The sequence below is a fragment of the Canis lupus genome, chromosome X, assembly GCF_003254725.2.
Source record: "Canis lupus dingo isolate Sandy chromosome X, ASM325472v2, whole genome shotgun sequence".
In the NCBI taxonomy this organism is placed as follows: domain Eukaryota; kingdom Metazoa; phylum Chordata; class Mammalia; order Carnivora; family Canidae; genus Canis; species Canis lupus.
The window spans coordinates 14031134-14048581 of NC_064281.1; the positions used below are offsets into that span (position 1 = coordinate 14031134).

The 17448-nt window shown below is 40.4% G+C and overlaps 1 protein-coding gene and 1 pseudogene across 11 annotated transcripts in view; one reads left to right on the plus strand and one right to left on the minus strand.

Annotated features, from left to right (window-relative positions):
- Positions 1-17448, minus strand: part of RAI2 (retinoic acid induced 2) — a 388271-nt gene that overhangs the window by 195820 nt on the left and 175003 nt on the right. The window contains exon 1 of one of the 11 annotated variants that reach the window (XM_049107576.1): positions 4053-4159. The exons of the other annotated variants lie outside the window; for them this stretch is intronic. The gene's annotated coding sequence lies outside the window, so the exon portion shown is untranslated. Of the gene's footprint in view, positions 1-4052; positions 4160-17448 lie in introns of those variants that run through there. 11 annotated transcript variants of the gene reach the window in all.
- LOC112653542 (heterogeneous nuclear ribonucleoprotein C-like) lies at positions 3599-4865 on the plus strand (annotated as a pseudogene).

The window sequence follows — 17448 nt, forward strand, 5'->3', positions numbered from 1 at the left end:
CTCCCTGCTGTATGCTGTCCCTCACCTCAGAAAACCATTATACTAGTTTTGTTCATCATTTCCTTGATAGAGGTAGAAACATATAAATACATAAATTATCTTGCTTCCCTTGTCCTTGAACTTTAGACAAATGGAATCAGACCGTACCCTTATTTCTGTGAATTGCTTATTTCACTCAATATTATGCTTTGGAATGGTTCCTCCACATTTATGTGTCCAGCTATATACTTTATACAGTTTCCCTGTTGTACAGTATTTCACTGTATGGTTGTATCATGATTTATCCATTTTACTGGTGCTGGACATTTGCTTTTTCAGTTTTTGCCTATTATAAATAAGGATGCTGTGTATATTGCTTATACCTCTCCGGGGGCATATGCACAAGGGTTTCCACTGTTTATGGGTCATTTGTGTTTCTCTGGATATGAAATATTTGTTAATATAAATTAATAATAATTTGTTAATATGCAAAATATCTGCATAATTTTCTATTAGGTTGATATATATATATATATATATTTTAAGATTTATTTATTTATTTTAGAAGGGGGAAAGAGAGGGGAAGAGGGAGAAAGAAACTCTAAGCAGACTCTGCACTGAGCATGGAGCCCGACATGGGGATCGATCTCAAGATCCTGAGATTAGGACTTGAGCTAAAACCAAGAGTTGGAGACTCAACCAACTGCACCATTCAGGTGCCCCTAGATTGATATATATTGTAATAGACTTCTAACGTGACCAACAATGATCCCTACTTCCTCGTATTCATAGTCTTAGGTAATCCACTCCCCTTGAATGTGGACTGGACCTAGTAACGTGCTTCTAACAAATGGAATATGGCAAAAGTGATGAGATATCACTTCTGAGATTAGATTACAAAACATCATGACTCGTGTCTTGCTAGCAGGTTCTCTTGCTGGTACCCTCTCCTGCCCTCCTGCTTGCTCCCCACAATGAGGCCAGCTGCCATGTGTTAGATGTTCTGTGGAGAGGCCCATGTGGCAAGGAACTGAGAGAGGCCTCCTGCCAAAAACCACATGAGTTTAAGCTTGGAAGAAGATCCTTCCCAGCTGGGGCCTGAAGATGATTGTAGCCAATGAGACCTTGAAGCAGAGGATTCAGCTAAGCCACACCCAGATTCCTGACCTATAGAAACTGTGAGATCATAAATGTGTGTCATTTTAAATTTGTAAGTATCAGGGTAATTTGTTACACAGCAATAGACATATATGTACGTGTGTGTGTGTGTGTGTGTGTGTGTGTATAAAATAGATAACATACACATATTATACATTTTGGATAAGAATTATTTTGTTAGTTATCTGTATTACAAAAATCTTCACTCAAATTGTGGCTATATTTTTTCATTCTCTTAATGAAGATCTTTTATGTAAAGAAGTCCTGAAGTTTATATAATCAAATCTTTTTCTTTGAAGTTTAAACTTTTTCTCTCTTCTTAAAGAAATCATTGCCTACCCCCTGAGCTGTCACACAAATATTTCCTTATGTTTTCTTCCAAAAGTTTCTAGGTTTTGTCTTTCACATTTAAGTTTTTAACCCATCTGGACTGGATATATGTGTATAATAGGTAGTAGTGTAGTTCATTTTGTAGTATATGGTGAGGTAGGGATTCATTTTTACTCTGTTCCCTTAGAGATAGCCAATTTTCCCAGTAGTATATATTGAATAGTTCTTTTTTTTCCTTCTCAGTTGTAATTATAACTGTCATATATCAGGTTTTCATATATGTATGAGTCTGTGTCTGGGGTGTCTTTTCTGTTCCATTGTCTAGCCCTTATCAGCAGTATACTGTCTTTACTACAGTTATATAATATTTGGGGAGTCATTCCACCACCTACTTTCTCTTCTTTGGGAGCATCTTGGCTACCCTTGAATATTATTCTTCATATATATTTTAGAAACAGCATGCCAAGATTAAGGGTGTTGGGACTGCATTGAATTTATACATCAATTTGGGGAAAGTAAACTATTTATAGTATTGAATCCCTCTATCTATGAACATAACATGTTCATAGACTTGACTTTAGATTGTCTTTAACATCTGTCAATACAATTTTAAAATTTATTTCATGGAATTCTTGTGCATTTTTGTTAGGTGTATTCCTAGATAACTTGTGTACTCTTGTTACCATTTTAATTGGTATCTTTTAAAAAGTTCCTTTCCTGATGTGCAAAAATGCTAACATATAAAAATGCAGTTGATACTCATGGATTGTAAGAACAAATGTTGTTAAAATGCCCACACTACTCAAAACAATTTACAGATTTAATGCAATCTCTATCAAAGTACCAACAGTATTTTTCACAGACCTAGAACAATAATCCTAAAATTCGTATGGAATCACAAAAAAACCTAAATAGCCAAAGCAATCTTGAAAAAGAACAGCAAACCTGGATGTATCACAACCCCAGATTTCAAAATATACTACAAAGCTACAGTCATCAAAACAGTATGGCACTGGCACAAACACAGACACATAGATCAATAGAACAGAATAGAGAGCCCAGAAATAAACCCATGATTATATGATCAATTAATCTTCAACTAAGGAGAAAGAATATGCAATGGAGAAAAATCTCCTCAGCAAATGGTGCTGGGAAAATGGACAGCTACATGCAAAAGAATTAAACTGGACCCCTTTCTTACACCATACACAAGAATAAACTCAAAAAGGATTAAAGACTTAAATGTGAGACTTGAAACCATAAAAATCCTAGAAGCACAGGCAGTAATCTCTCTGGCATTGGCCATAGGAACTTTTTCTAAATAGGTCCTCTGAGGTAAGGGAAACAAAAGCAAAAATAAACTATTGAGACTACATCAAAATAAAAAGCTTCTGCACAGCAAAGGAAACAATCAACAAAACTTAAAGGTATCCTACTGAATGGAAAAAGATATTTGCAAATGGCATGCCCAATAAGGGGTTAGTACCAAAATATATAAAGAACTTATACAACTCAACACCCAAAAAACAAAAAATCCAATTAAAACTGGGCAGAAGACATGAACAGATATTGCTCCAAAGAAGACCTACAGATCACCAACAGACACATGAAAAAATGCTCGACATCACTCATCATCAAGGAAATGCAAATCAAAACTACAATGAAATATCACCTCACACCTGTCAGAATGGCTAAAATCAGAAAGACAAGAAATAAATGTTGGTGACGATGTGGAAAGAAAGGAAACTTCGTGCAGCACTTGGTGGGAATGCAAACTGGTGCAGCCACTATGAAAAAGAGTATAGAGGTTCCTTAAGAATTTTAAATAGAATTACCAGATGATCCAGTAAATAACCTACTGGGTATTTACCCAAAGAATACAAAAACACTAATTTGAAAAGATAGTGAAGATGCAAAGACTGAGTGGTTGCCACTGCACTGCTGACATGCAGCAGTCACTTCTCCATGTAGAACCTGGGAGTAGGAGATTCAGAATCAAATCTCTTTTTCCTCTCCTATCCTGATTACAAATCACTCAAAATATATAAGTTAGTGGAACTTTACTTGAGCGAGATTTTTTTATCTTCAGCTGCGATTTTTGGCTTTGTGAGAAACCATATCATCAAAGACAATGGCCAGCAATGTTACCAACAAGACAGATCCTTGCTCCTTGAACTCCCATGAATACACTGGGAATCTTGATACTCTTGTGGTCAAGAAATCTGATGTGGAGGCTATTTTCTCAAAATATAGCAAAATTGTGGGTTGCTCAGTTCATAAGGGCCTTGCCTTTGTTCAGTATGCTAATGAGAGAAATGCTCAAGCTGCTGTGGCAGGAAAGGCTGGCAGAGTGATAGCTGGCCAGGTTTTAAATATTAATCTGGGTGACGGGCACTGGGGGTTATTCTGTATGTTGGTAAATTGAACACCAATAAAAAAATAAATAAATAAATATTAATCTGACTCTAGAGCCAAAAGCAAACTGAGGAAAAGCAGGTGCAAAACAATCTGCAGTGGAGCTTATGGCTCCTCCTTTGACTCAGACTATGACGTTCAATAGGCTTGTTATGACAAGATGTAGTTACCCAACAAGTGTTCCTCCTCCTTTCGCTCCAGCTGTAGTTCCCTCAAACTGCCACTATGTATCAGGAAACACCTCATGACGGGGCAAAAGTGACTTCAGTTCTAAGAGTGGACAGCGAGGATCTTCTTCCAAGTCTGGAAAGTTAAAAGGAGATGACCTTCAGGTCATTAAGGGGGAGTTGACCCAGATAAAACAAAAAGGAGCTGGAAAATCTGGGGAAAAAATGGAAAAAGAAGAGAGTAAGTAAGGAAAAGAGATGAAGAATGATAACTCAGGAAAGGATCAGAATAGCAGCTCCCTGAAGAAAGATGAGACTAATGTGAAGATGGAGTCTGAGGGGGTGCAGATGACCCTGCTATGGAGGCAGACGTACTGGATGATGATAAGAAGGAGGACTGGGGGGATCTGCTGTGGAGGGGGATGTACCGGATGATGATTACAATGAAGACTGGAGGGATCTGGTGCAGAGGGGATACATACAGGATGATGGTGATAATGAAGACCAGGGAGATGAGCAGCTAGAGTTGAGTGAAGGATGATAAAAAAGAAGCTGAGGAAAGAGAGGATGACAGAGACAGCCCCACTGGCAAAGATGACTATTAAGCACACAGTGGGGTTTGGAAATTTTCTCCCATTATTTTAATTAGGCACTTGTCTAAGATCAAAATTCTCACCAGATCCCCTCTCTTACTATCTCCTCCAGCACATGCTCACTTTTGTCCCCATCCTTGTCCTTCCCATGTTCATTAATTCATATTGCCCTGTGCCTAGTCCCATTTTCATTTCCTTTGACACTCCTAGGCATTATGTTAAGTCTTACCCTATACTTTTTGCTTTTAATTTTGATTCCTCTTTATGACTTTTTTGTCTTTATGACTTAACAATAAAAAGGATGTGTGGTTTTGGTTTTTAACAACTGTCTCCAAAATAATCTCTTATTATGCAAGAACAGTTCTTTCCATTCATACTTGAGCTCAGTAGTTGCTTCCCTAACTGCAATCACATTAGTTGAGGAGCACCTAAGAGCAGCTTTGAATTTGAGGTATGCATGTTATACCCCACATAAAAGTGCTATGTGGGACTGTTCAACACAAATGTAATAATGCATTTTTGTGAATGAGAGTTGTCATGTCACATGCATCCTCTAGAAAAATAATTAGTGCAAAAGTCTTAAGATTTGTTTTCTTTCTTTTTTTAAGATTTGTTTTCTAATCTGATACTGTGAGTTATTTTTGTGAACAGCCTGATGTTTGAGACCTTTTTTTCTCAAAATAAACAAGTCCCTTTTAAACCAAACCTTGGAGGAAAAAAAGATACATACACCCCTATGTTTACTACATCATTATTTGTAATAGCCAAATTATAGAAGCAGCCTAAGTGTCCATCAATAGATGAATGGACAGAGAAGATGTGATATGTATAACACACATAACACACACACACACACACAATGAGATATTACTCAGCCATGAAAGAATGAAAGTTTGCAACAACATGGATGGATGGATCTAGAGGGTATAATGCTAAGGGAAATAAGTCAGTCCAAGAAAGACAAATACCATGTGATTTCATTTATATGTGGATTTTAAGAAACAAAACAAAGAAAGTAAAAAAAAAAAAAAAAAGAGACAAACCAAAATGCAGACTCTTAACTACAGAGAACTGGAGAGGAGGTATGGGGGAGGGGGCTGAAATAGGTGATGGGGATTAAAGAGCACACTTATCATGATGAGCACTGAGTAATGTATAGATATTGTACACCTGAAAATAATATTATACTGTATGTTAACTACACTAGAATTAAAATAAAACATGCAGTTTCTGAAAAAATAAAAATAAATAGGAGCGCCTGACTGGATCAGTTGGCAGAGCATGACTCTTGATCTTATGGTCGTGAGTTTGAGCTCCATATGTGGCACAGAGTTTACTTAATAAATTAAATTAAATATAAATTCAGTGTATTGATGGAAGCTCCAAAACTCATAATTGTACTCAAGAAAAAAATTGGATAGATTTTTAACTTTCCAGGAATGTATCTGAAACGTTAAGTGAAACAAAACTACAATTAAACTATAATTATTTAAAAATATAATTTCTATATTCCTACTCTAGAGCTAATTTAGACACTTTTCATTTATTGGTAAGAAAAAGTGTATATTTAAAACTAGATATTCTTTTCCTTATTTCTTCACACGTAGTTCAAATTTTCTGTTTGCTGCTTTTATATTTACTTTGGTCCAACCAAATCTCTTACCAATGTGGGTAGTTATGATCGTTAATGGCTGTTACAGACATTATTTCCAGAAGGAAAACTGTTTCTTACTGCTTCATTTTCCCAATATTCATCAGCTGTTAACATTTCCGAAATTTTATCATGGACATTCTCTGTTAATTCTACTTTTCTATGGGCTACTACTGGGTTTTGTTTTGTTTTGTTTTGTTTTGTTTTTTGATAAATATAAGAAACCATATCAGGAAAATCCTTATGTATAAATCACAAAAATGGAAAGATGAGGTTTAAATTGCCCAGCTAGCTTCCTTAGTTCTTAACACATTTTAACATGTACAGAAAGATTTAAGAATTGTGGGTACTCTGCACATGTACCCTTATTTTATGTATGTGTATATATATATATATATATATATATATATATATATATATATATAAATGAAGCAAAATTGATCTTCAAGTAAAACTCTTGAGAAATGTTTCTATCTTTATTTCAAGGTGGAATCCAAAAGAAGTCTTTGTTAGAATCCTTACCTACTCCAGGTGAGGCTGGGGTATACCCAGCTCGAAGGTGGGTTGCTAAAGAGGCTGGTGATGGGAGGCTGGCTGAGTTGGAGTTGAAATTTTTCACCCAGGGGAACTAAAGACACCAAGATGAGGAAAGTTGAAAACCATAAGGGAGTTCTGAGATCCAAAAGGCTGAGAAGGAAAGCCAGAAGGTCATTAAAACCAAAGGGCCCAACCTGGGTCTCAGAGCCAGGAACAAAGCCAGCGGTCCATGCCTGGAGGAGCAAGGGCCCGTGTGTCTGTCAGATAAAATAGGAACATGCAAACCCCAAGCCAAGCTCTTTAGCATGGCTGCTAGAGAGGGCTGGGTTCTTACTGGCTGAATATTCCAAGGCATCTGGCAAGCCGAGAACCAGTCTGGGAGTTGGGACTCTGAGCACAGAAAGAGGCCCTTGGTCCCCCAGGCTCTGCCATCCTCTATCACTCACCATTCCCTGACCTTGCCCCCTAGTTCCCTAGTGTGTGGTCCTGACCAGACTCAGCCCCTGGCTTCCTGAACTTGCTGGGTCTGCGCTCCAACTTTCCTGCCCCGACTGCTCACCATCACTGTTGGCTCCTTAGTCTGGTGGGCTGAGGTGCTTTGGATTCTTTCTCCTGTCCATATATGCTTTCCTTAGCTATATTTCTTAACCCCTCTTGAGGAATTCGCCCATAATAGTTAAGTGAACTATATATACTAGAAGGGAACTAAGGTACTATAACAAGGAGACCCCCAAAATTCAGTGGCTTAAAAAAATCAAAGAACTTCCTTTTACTCTTAATATTAGTTCAGAGTAAAGGGTTCTAGATTCATAGGCAGCTCTGCCTCCTGGAGTCATTCAGGGACTCAGGTCCTTCCACTCCGTTGCTCTCCAAACTGCTAGGATAAAGGTTCTTTAATCCGGGGATCCCTGGGTGGCTCAGCGGTTTAGCACCGCCTTCAGCCCAGGGCGCCATCCTGGAGTCCCAGGATCGAGTCCTGTGTCGGGCTTCCAGAATGGAGCCTGCTTCTCCCTCTGCCTGTGTCTCTGCCTCTGTGTGTGTGTGTGTGTGTGTGTGTCTATCATGAATAAATAAATAAATAAATAAATAAATAAATAAATAAACAAATATATATTTTTTTTAAAAAAAGGTTCTTTAATCCATGGATAGCATTCTCTAACCAATGGATAGAATTCAGGAGGTTCATCAACTGGAATCGGGGGTGGGGGAGAAATCACCACTACTTTAACTAAGCTTGTTTTAGTTTTCTACTGCTGCTATAACAAATGATCACAAACATAGTGGCTTGAATCAACACAAATCTATTATCTCACAGTTTTGGAAGTTAGAAATCCTAAATCAGTTTCACTGGGCTACAGTCCAGGTGTCAGCAGGGCTGTGTTCCTTCTGGAGGCTCTAGGGGAAGGTCCATTTCCTTGCCTTCTCTTATATCTGGAGGCCACTTGCATTCCTTGGCTTGTGGCCCCTCCTCCCTTTTCAAAGTCTGCAGCATAGATCCATCATCACATTGCCTCATCCTCTTCTGCTGTCTAGCCACCTCCTACTGCCCTCTTACAAGGATATTTCTAATTATATTTAAGTCTCATCTGACCAATCCAGGATGATCTCCCCATGTCAATACCCTAACTTAATCATATCTGCTGTGAAGTCCCTTTTACCATGTAGGGCTATTGTTGCAGGTGCTGAAGATTAGAACATGGATATCCTGGGCCACTATTCAGTCTACCATAAGTCTCTAATTGAAACTCAGCATTCCTTACATTATGAATGTAGACAACAACCCATAGTAGTACCAGAAGTACCTGGAACTGTGTTACCAGTAGATACCACAAATACTTTCCACATTATAATACAGTTATTGCAGATATCTTGAATTTATGAAGGTCATTAGACACACTATCAGATCTTGTTAGCTAATGTATTACTTAAAATGTACATATAGTACTATTTCATGTATCTGGTTTTGTGAAGAATATTGTATAATACAAATGGTTTTCTTTTCAATCATATGCAATTTTACTTCATGCATTTAAAACTTAAATCTGAGGAGTGCCTGGGTGGTTTAGTCGGTTAATTGATCTCAGCTCAGGTCTTTTTTTTTTTTTTAATTTTACTTATTTATTCATGAGAGGCACACAGAGAGAAGTAGATACATAGGCAGAAGGAGAAGCAGGCTCCCTGTGGGGAGCCTGGTGTGGGACTCGATCCCAGGACCCCGGGATCATGACCTGAGCCAAAGGCAGACGCTCAACCACTGAGCCACCCAGGTGCCCCTCAGCTCAGTTCTTGATCTCAGGGTCATGAGTTCAAGCCCTGCATTGAGCTCCACACTTATTTACTTAAAAAATAAAATAAAATAAAATAAATATAAAGCTTAAATCTAAAAGATTCTTTAGCGTCAAATTGGCATAAAACTTCTGCTCTAAAGCACTGTCACCTTGTGCATGGTTGAGGCTTTGTCTGGTTCTAGCCTGAAGGAAGTCGGAAGACAGCGTAGAAGAGGCATATTCAATGTCTTTGGGTCCAGTCACAGAAGGGACACACATTATTTCTACTCACTCTATTCTCAAGAACATTTGCCTGCCTCAGAATCCCCTGGAGGGCTTGTTAAAACACGAACTGTAGGCTGCACCCTCATAGTTTCTGTCTCACTAGGTCAGGGGGGGCCTGAGAATGTGCATTTCTAACAAGCTGTCAGATGATGATGATGCTCTGAGAACCACCGGTATAGAGCAGAGTCACATGGCCACAAAACACCACAAGGGATGCTAAGTAATGCTGTATATAGCCAGGCAGTCAGGTTTAAATATAGTGTGGCTGTACAGAGGAATTTACATGGGAGAACTTGGGTAGGTATTCAGGGTGCCTGGCAACAACTCTATTATTACGGAAAAGAGAGAGGATTGATTTTGATGATCAGCTATTAGCCTCCACCACAATCCCCTCCTAGAGTGTTATCTATGGCCTTGACTTGATTCTCCCATGAGCTATGTAGAAATCTGGAGTCTTTCCCAGACACAGATGCCCAGGGTGAAGGAAAAGGCACCCAAGTAAAGGGAAAGTTGCCCATATCCTGTTCTGAGAACTGAGTATAGTTGGGAATAGTTAGGAACATCTCCCTTGAGGTTTATTGGGTACATATTTATTCTCTGTGCTGGGGTCCCAAGAATGGTGTAAAAACACAGCTCTTGATGCCAGATTCAGTTATTCTCATTGAGTGTCATGCCTATATAGCTCAGGAGGGAAACTGGAACCCCACATTGCTTTCTTGAATATGGGAAACCTCAGTAATGAGCTAGTACAACGAAATAGTAAAGATGAACGGTTGTAGGTCACCGATAAGACAGCGTAGCGTAACCAAGTTGGCTGATGTCATAGTGGGGAGGATTCCAAGTAAAGCTCTAACCTGAAGCTATCCTTTACATTAAGTATAAAGTGACTTTTGATACGTTCTACAATCAAGCTGGAGCTTCTCTTAAACAGCCCATACACTGCCCGGGCAACATCTGATTCAGCCTAATTATCTGTCTTGAGTCGCTATGCCAAGTGGCTTGGTACAGTAAACGGGTTTCCAGCGACATCAACCGGGCAAGGATTATGATGGGAACTTGAGAAAGTGAAAAACCTCCTTAGCCTTTACATCATCATCTGTCAAATGGAGATTGCATCATCCGTCCCGAACAAGATGCAGTTTGCCACAGGCGTGGCTACTGAGGTCAGACTACCCGGGTTCACACAGTTGAAACTTGGGAGAAAGCCTGAATCTCCTCGAAAAGGGAGCCTCAGTTTCTTCATGCATAAAATAAGGATGCTTATCCTAGCCTTACAGCACATGGGTGGAGGCTTAAATCACACTGGTAAAAAGGTCTAGCCGGGTGCCCAACCTACTGTAGACACGCAACTAGTTGCAGGTGCCTTACCCCCCCCCCCAACTCCTGTGAATGTCTTGCTGGGTGAGAATTTGCGTAGACCATTTGCTATAGCTGAAACACAGGAGTAAGACGCTGTTGAAATATGCAGCAAAATAAAAGATGTATTTAGAGCAGCAAGGGATTGGCTCTGACAAGAATAATCGGCATATGGGAATTAAGCCTCAAACGATGGGGAAAAAAAGAGAGATTCGGGCTACATTTTAAAAAAGACATGCTTACTAAGGAGGAAAAAGACATTTTTCTTCACCCCACTCCCCCATGCAAGCTATTTTTCTCAAGAACTTCAACGAGGAGGGTAAAGCTGAGGTTCTTTGAAATCAGGCTGGAGTTCTCAGTGCTCCTTTTCTCAAACCGATTCTCCTAGCTGGGCCTTGTCAGAGAAACTTCATGAACCGTAATTGTGATTTCAAGAATCACTACACTGAGAGCCCTTAAACCACTAATGGAGAGAAATTTGGGCCTTTTCATACATCCTGCTATTTCCTTTCAGATCATTAAAGTTCCTTATAGGAATGGCAAACAGTTGTTTTGATTCTGGTTGCAATGGCCCTGGACCAAGGGCGAGAAAGCATTCCTCTGTTTGCAGCCCGGCTAGAAATACCCAGTCATACAAGAAAGGAAGTTTTCCCCAACAGCCTCGTTCAGCCGCCTCTGCTGGACCTGATTAATTCAGGAGGGCAGCGTCCAGGAAAATGCTTTTCATTCCAGCTAAGCTCTTTCTGGCTCTGTCTCTTTTCCTTCCTCAATTCAAGGAGTCTGAAGACGCACTTTCTAAAGCATCCTAGTCTCTTACGTAGGAGAAGAACATTCAGTCCCACAAAAGGAATAAAAAAATGATTCCCCCTGGATGGGTTTTGACTCAAGGGATTTCTTTCAGTGCTTTCCGAAGGTGAAGGCAATTCTGATTTCTATGGCATTGGAGGGAGGTAGGGCAGACAGCCGCTCAGGGTGGGGAACCGGAATAACGAGGCCAATAATGGCCAGGAAACATGTCTGGGGCCACAGCGTTGCCTGTCTGTACATCTCTCCTCATGTCCCCCTTCAGCACCCCGTTTGAGTAATGACAAGCCCTTGGTGCTGAGCAAAGCAGGTTGATTCCATCCATTCTGCTCTCTGCGTTCCTCTTAGGAGGAGAGCAAGACTGTAAAACGATGGTGAAGATAGTAAATTTTTGTTATTTATTGGCAGGACTTTCTATGCCCTTTGCTAAAAGCTCTCATTGGGAGAAGCAGCAGCAAGGAGGAAAGTATTTCTTTAGCATAGTTGTCATTTTTCAGTGAATGGAATGTACTTAGTTACAAAGGTCATAAATGCTGCCTCTATGTAGTCACAGAGTGGTATCATCAGAAGTGCCAATATTTCATACTGAAGTGAAAATCAATTAATTCATTAAAATTTCCTGTTTTCGAGGAAGTAGCTAAAGCGGGACTGCCTTTCAGGGTTATACTAACTGTAGTATCTGCAATCTCCAGGGCTCATTTCAAAATAAGCACCCTGAGGATCATAAGAGGTGGCACGTGCTTCCCAAATTATTGAAAGCTGGTTTCATATCTGGCTGTAAAAATACAAATCTGCCTCTTTCACTCTGTGTCGGCTCAGAGAGCAGCTGCTTATGATATAAAAAATACCGCGGCTGGCTGGTTTACAGCATCCACTATAAATACAGGGGTATTTTATTCATCTGAAGAAAACCATGAATTGGATCAAGACAAGTTAGGAGAAAAAGCCAGAGTTTAGATTTTAGTGAGTGTCACAAAACACATCCCAGGTGGAGGATTTGAGCTCTGGGCTGCTTTTCTGGCAGAAGCCGCTCTCCCTCTCCAAAACTCCCCCCATGTCAACATGTGAGATCCCCCAAGGCCATCATCTCCCCCAAAGAATTCATCTGCTCCAATAGATATTGGGGCTGGTGGAGAAAGGAGGAGCCACTGCTGTCTATAGAACTAAAATCATGGAAATTTGTCCTCAGTCCAATTATTGAAAGGCATTGAGGTATTATCCAGTAGAAACACCCTTCGTGTCAGGAAGTACATCAAAATTCCCCAAACCAGGTGAGCTGCCAATATCGGTGTCAGAAAAGCCCCTATATTATAAGGTGAATCAATTCATTTCAGGACATTAGACTATTTGTATATGAGGCTAAAGTTTAACTCCCTGTAACTTTACTGCATTGGCTTTAGCTCCGATTTCTCCAGCTCCACATATTTAATGAGCTATCTATATCCCGCCTCATTCCGCAGGGGATTTGAGGCAGCTTACGACAAATAAAATGCACATGGTATACAAAAGAAAAATAAAGGGTTGGGAGAATCCGGGAAAGAGAAAAATGAGAGTTGGAAAATCATACAACCAGGAGCCAGATTCAAACCAGAACCATCTTTTGTCGGGTCTTTTAGAGTTGTAGGAGGCAGCCTCCAAAGTGGCTCCCTATTTCCTAACAATCACAGGGAAGAGCCCCCGGGAAATAGGTCCCATGAGAGTGGGGCATCTGTGTCTGTTTTGTTCCCCACTATGCCCCAACCCCGCTGGTGCTTGGAGCCCAGCAGGTGCTCAATCGGTCTGTGCTGGATGAACGTTGAGTGAGAGAGGAAAGCGCATTCAACCATGAGATTCAGGGCGTTGGTAAGATCAAAAAGAATAAAGTGTTCAGAAGAAGCAATTCCTGGAAATAAAACTTAAGAAAAAGTTCCCCTGAGCCCTCAGACAGAGAACAGAATGTAACAGAGTGGATGACGTTCTTGACATTTCCCTGCAATGGGTCACAGGATAGACTTCCTCGGCTGTTGTCTGTAATGACACTCAGTATGGGCAGATAGGATGGGGTCCAAGCGCTCTACAGCAAAAAGGAATTCAACAAGAGGGCAGAAAATGCAACGCCAGTAAGTCTACAAAGCTTCAACTCCAAGCTTTTCGGGGGTGCATCTGTATACCCCCCAAGGGCTTGCTCTCTGTGGGGCACAGAGATTAAACACCCATGCCACAAACCCTATCACTCCGGTGCCCAGTGAACTAGAAGATGGAGTTGGGGGAAGAGAAGGCAGGTAAAGGCATTTGAACGCCCCCTACCCAAAGGATGCCTAACCCAGCACCTCTGGCAGCACCTGCGGCCTTGCCGCAAATTCTGAACTTCAGCCTCCTATCCAGAATTACTCCATGCGAATTTGCATGTTAACAGGTTCCCCAGGTGATTCAGACATAGAAAAATTAGAGAAGTGCCTCTTTAAATGGACTGAGGGGGGCACTTGATGGGATGAGCACTGGGTGTTATGCTATATGTTGGAGAATTGAACTCCAATTAAAAATAAATAAATAAATAAATAAATAAATAAATAAATAAATAAACAAACAAACGAACAAACAAATACATAAACAAATAAATAAATAAAATGGGTTGTTGTTGTTTTAAATATTTTATTTTTATTTATTCATGAGAGACACAGAGAGAGAGGAAGAGACACAGGCAGAGGGAGACGCAGGCTCCCTGCATGGGGCCCCGTGTAAGACTCTATCCAGGACCCCGGGACCACGACCCTAGCCAACGGATTATTTTTATACTCAGAGAGATATAGATCCTTTATGAAGTAAAATGTAAAATGTGCATAACTTTGGGGTGCTTGGGTGGCTCTGTGGTTGAGTGTCTGCCTTCCGTTCCCCGGGGATCGAGTCCCGCATCGGGCTCCCTGCAGGGAGCCTGTGTCTCTCTCTGCCGGTGTCTCTGCCTCTCTCTGTGAATCTCATAAGTAAATAAATTTTCTAAAAATCTGAAAAATAAAAAAAAATCAAATTTGCATGACTTTAAAGGGCAATATGTGAAACTTCAAAGGAGTTTCTCATCAGTGACCAGCAGTCTGGGGCTATACCATAGTCTGGCTGGGCAGGGGCCACTGTGGGAGCTGTTCTGTCCTTAGAGGAAAACGGAACTGTTGGTGAGGCATGGCTCTTGTTTGCTGAAAAGGAAAATCTAAACTTTTCAACTATTTAAAGATAGCTCTGAAATCCTCATCCTCTCTGCCCCTGAGTTTTTTTTCTTTTTGATTGAATGTAACAACCTCTCAGTCTTTAATCATTCTTCATATCATAGGGTTGGTGACAATGGTGTCCTGATACACCCACTTTCTAGAAAATAAAAAGTCCTGACTTCTAGCATTTGCCAATTACGATGGTGTAAATTTCCCACCATGGTCCATTTCAAGCTGCCAAGGGCTTAATCGGCAGCTCAAAAATTCCTGAATATCTACCAATTTTAAGAAGTGAGTACCAGCTGGCTCCAGCATACCATTAGTTCCAGACCCTTTTCCGCCCTGGCTGCCTGTCTCAGATCCTTTGTAATTTGTCAGCCTGCCATGATCTGAGTACAATAATACAGACAGAGTCTGGCAGGTACCAAGTACAATGGAATTAGCCTTCCCATTATACTATAATTAATGTAGTCCAAGATCACATTCAATACTTGGCAGCCATGTACACACCTCTGGCTCACGATGAGTTTATAATAAATTAAAGGTCCTAAGACTTCATGCCCATCACCGCCATACTAATGTTAGCCCATGTCCCTTTCATATGGTTTTTGTACAGTTTGATTGTTAAAAAGCCCATGTATTTACATGCATTCTTATTGCATTTTATCTTGTTCATTTGGGCCCTTCATTCGAGCTTGTAGAGAACCCTCTGACTTCAGAGTATGCCATTGGCCATGGGATCTATTTGTCTCTCTTCTGCATCTTCTACACATTTGCTGGGCTTTCCTCATAAGTGTTTATTAGAGTATTTAATAAAAAAGTAGGAAAGACCAGGGTTAAGAGTGTAGGAGCCAAGGCTCAGATGCTTCAAAATGTGCCACTTTGGCATGTAGATCCTTTTGAGCTGAAAACCATCAAGGCCCAAAAGACTCTGGAAGAAATTTTGACCTTCCGTCTAACTGCCCAAAAGAATTTCGATAAAGAACCTACTCCAGCAAGAGAGCTATGCCATAGATCACTATATTATAATATAAATTAGGGGTGGTAGACCGGGAGGAATTTAGCAGAGTTTGTTGGTTAAAATTCCTCTTTCTGTCCTGTTGTTTTTAAATGGCCCAGCAAACATTTGTGTACCAAACATTTACACTTATTTATTTATTTATTTTTTATTTTTTTTACACTTTTTTTTAAAGTATTTAAAAAAATTTTTTTTATTCATAGAGACAGAGAGAGAGAGAGAGAGAGAGAGAGAGAGAGAGAGGCAGAGACACAGGCAGAGGGAGAAGCAGGCTCCATGCAGGGAGCCCGACGTGGGACTCAATCCCGGGTCTTCAGGATCATGCCCTGGGCTGCAGGCGGTGCTAAACTGCTGCACCACTGGGGCTGCGCCCAAACATTTACTCTTTTTCAGCTTTCTGTGAATTGCTTTCCTTCCCTTTGAAGTCCCAGGCCCCTACCCCCTTCTTAGTTCAAGATGACTTACAGACCTCATAGTGCTTGAAATCTCATGAATGTAGGGATGTAATCAAATTTTATTTTCTCCTGCTAATCTGCCTCATGTCAATTTAATTCTTAGATAAACTGGAAGAATCTTGAAGGACAGAGAAAAAAATTTTCCTCCTCAACAAGAGGAAGACGCTTACAATAGTATTGGAGACCTAGCTCAAAATTGACATTCAAGACCAGACATGAATTTACACATCTATTCTATCGTCCAGACCACACTCTTTGCTTCTCATCCACAAAAATATCATGATAGCCTTGTTAAGTAAATAGCTTGATGAGATCCAGATATACTATATCTAAGGCATTCTTCATGTTGGCAATTTTAATAACACTATCCAAAAAGGGGAAAAGGTGACTGAGTTTGGATTTGGAAGGATTTCTTAATAATCATCACTTTTCATTTTAAGTACTTCTAAATCAACGGTTTAATAATACACTTACAATTTTTCCAAGGACCAAAGCCCAACTCAAAGACTTGGCACTATGGTATTTCACTCATAACTGGAAGGTTTTACCAATACAGAAAGTCAAGCAAACTAGGAGAGGAGGGGCTTGATCTTGGAATTAGACTCAGTTGCTGGGATGGATGGGCAATTGGGGGCAATTTGAGTGATGACAGGAAGGTCTGACCAATAGGTGGAACACGGTGGGTGGGGAGTATAATCCTTCTCAGTATTTTGGCAAAAGCAATTGGTGTCATGGAGGTCTCTCAAGAGGTAATAAAGAATAGAACTGACAGGTAAGTAGTACCAAAGAGAAGTTTCTGTACAATGACCTGAGGAGACTCGGGTATCAGGATCTCTTGTCCAAAAGTTGCAAATGGGTCCAAGAACAGACTCCAATACCTAAATTAGGGATGGATAATGCAAAGAAGTCCAGAACCGAGGTACCAGGTCCGGGTGCAGATGGTAGTCCTTAAAATGTGATGGTATGCTACCAAAGCATTGAACTAGGACTTCTTTTACCAAAGTCACCTCTTGCCCCAGAGCCTGGCTTGGGTTGAACTTTTAAGTGGATATCAGATGATTCCCAGCTATGGGGAAAGGGAGGATAAAAGGGCAGAGAACTAGGCAAATACTGAAATTTCCATTTTCTTTTTAAGTAGGCTCCACATCCAGCATGGAGCCCAACGCAGGGCTTGAACTTACAACGCTGAGATCGATAGAATCAGTTACTAAACTGACTGAGCCACTCAGGTACCCCTGAAATTTTCATTTGCGA